The following is a 2,500-nucleotide window of genomic DNA, read 5'->3' on the forward strand; positions in this document are numbered from 1 at the left end:
CCCGACGTTCCCGAACGGGACGTCTGGATCTTCCGACCTTTATGCCTTTTCATTCACATTCTGCCACGGTTTTTTATCAGCTGGTACCTCAGAACAGAACATCACCACTGTTAACTCGCATATCTCAGTATTTGATACCTTTGCTTCATTATCTGCTGTTGCGAGCTGAGAGAACTTGCTGTGTTCTTGTCCCTGGTGCAGAAGAAGTATGTGTGTGTGTATCTAAGCATATGTATCCCGTCTGGAGCCTGTTGTTGGTAAATGATTGAGTAAATGGTGTTTTTTTCCCCCTTTCTGATGTTGGCGTGGACTGGCCCTAATATCTCTGGTGTCAAACTGATGCCCGTTTACCGCCTTTGCCTGCTTCCTGTGCGCGACCTTTTGATCCGTAAGATTTACCTAAAACTGTCTGTCTGAGGTCAAAGGTCAGGGTCCCATGGATGAAACAGCTGGCTGAACTGTGGCGGGGCAGTTAGGGTTAGGCCAGGCCAGTCAGGGTCGGCCCCGGGGGTCGGGGCTCCCCCGACCCCCTCATCCGTAGGCGAAACCCCTGAGTCCGAGTCCGGCGACGGAACTGACGTGTCAGTGGAACACGTGTAGTGAGTCGTGGAACGGGAGTAGCGCAAAAAAACCCAAAAAAAAAACCCACTTCTCTTTGTTGAACCAGCCGTCTTCCTGTGATAGATCAGGTCGTGTGAACAGTTATAATGTCCAGTGTATGTTAGCACTGAGAGCTGTCTGGTCAGAACGTTCGCTGCTTCGGAATTTAACGCTGGGGCATACACGACCCTCGCTCCTTGTGTCGTTTGAGTTTGATTACATATAAAGTTAACAGAGTTTACTTTTATTTATTAGAGTATTGCTGCAGTATTTCTGGGCTAGTTGGCTAATCAAGAGAAACGGTACGCGTTACGAGTGGTCTGAGAGCGCGTCGGTGCTTTTTGGTGAATTTGCTCGTACCCCCTTAAAGGTCTGTCACGTTTCCTCTTATGGACCACTCCCTTGTTTCGTTGTTTTTCCGTTGTGTCAGTTTGTTTGTTTCGCGGCTGGAAAGCGTTGAAAACGTTGAAAAGTGGCGTAAAAAAACGTCCTCAGTGTGCTGTTAGTGACGAATGAACCGTCACAAGGGTTTATAAAGAGATGATGATTTACTGACATTGTAACCCGAAGGCACTGCACCTGTGCTGGGGGGGGGGGGGGGGGGGGGGGGGGTCAGAGGGGATGGGGTGTAGTTGGGGAGAAAATGGATTGTGATTCTATTCTTGCAACGGACGGTTAATTTTCGGGGGGACTCATCACCGAAGCACAGGTAGATCTTCTTGTCAGCTGACCGTAGACCTTTCAGTGAATTTGAATCTTTGTTTCAGTTCCCACTCTCTCTCTCTCTGTCTCTCTCTCTCTCTCTCTGTGTGTGTGTGTGTGTGCATGTGCGTATGTGTACTGGTGCAGTGTGATTAATTACGTGGTTAATTAAACGACATGCTTAATTAAGTCTGACGTGTTCAATTAATCTATATGCTTAATCATTTTCCAGCCCCTACTGAAAGAGGCACCTGAATCCCTTTTTTCGTTCAGCGTCTGTCCGTCCCACTCCTCACCTCTCTTCTTTATCCATCCATCCATCCATCCATCCATCCGTCCATCTGCCCATCCGTGTGTGCTCGGAGAGGAGGCTTGTGTGGGGATTTTTGGGGGCGTCTGCGTGTCCTGGTGATGGCGGGAGCTTTTTTTTTTTATGCAGTCAGTAGCTCCGTGTCTGCTCTCTCGTGAGAGACCTCTGAGACTGGGGACGACGCGGAGAGTCCCCCGCGTCCTGCCCTTAACCGCTCGTCTGAGGATTAATGACCGCTTTCCCGTGACCCCTCACCTCTCTGAAGTTCAAAAGGTCAGAGTGCATCCGGCAGGCGAACTGAACGGGTCACTCTGTTTGACGAGGGGCGTTTTTTGCCGGACAGTTCGTTTTTTTTTTTTCTGTCCCTTTTTTTTTTTTTTTTCATTAGAAGCGAAAAATAAAAAGAAATAAAATAAATATCTGAAATTCGGCAGTCAGATTTCTAGGTCAAATGAAAAAGGCGTAATTGATCTAATTACCAGCTGAGAACAATTCCTTTTTTTGTGGTTAATACATTTTCAGAGCTCTCCACACCACAGTCATCTTCATTCCTTGGTCCTACGTTAGACAGAATTGCTGAGACTGTTCTGCTCTGCATCTTTAAGGTCGTTGGTTCAGGATTTTTGTGTGAGTGTGCCTGTGTGTCTGTGTGTGAGTGTGTGATCAGTTTTTTTTTTTGGTGGGGTGGGGGGGGGCCACAAGTCCCCCTGGGCTCCTGGAGACCTGGCTCTGTCTGATTAACTCCTGTCTGGGCTTCCCTGTGGACTCGCCGCCCCATCAACTCTCTATCTCTCCTGCTCTGATAACAGAGTTGTTCCCCTGCGTCTCGGCGGATCAGGGCCAGAAAAACAAGCTTGGTCCCCAGAGTCAAAGCTGCTTCAGCGTACA

General features: G+C 48.5%; 1 protein-coding gene across 6 annotated transcripts in view; it reads left to right on the forward strand.

Annotated features, from left to right (window-relative positions):
• ssbp4 (single stranded DNA binding protein 4) overlaps positions 1-2,500 on the forward strand; it is a 64,530-nt gene that overhangs the window by 16,390 nt on the left and 45,640 nt on the right. The window lies entirely within an intron of this gene.

This window comes from Chanos chanos, chromosome 9, assembly GCF_902362185.1.
Source record: "Chanos chanos chromosome 9, fChaCha1.1, whole genome shotgun sequence".
In the NCBI taxonomy this organism is placed as follows: domain Eukaryota; kingdom Metazoa; phylum Chordata; class Actinopteri; order Gonorynchiformes; family Chanidae; genus Chanos; species Chanos chanos.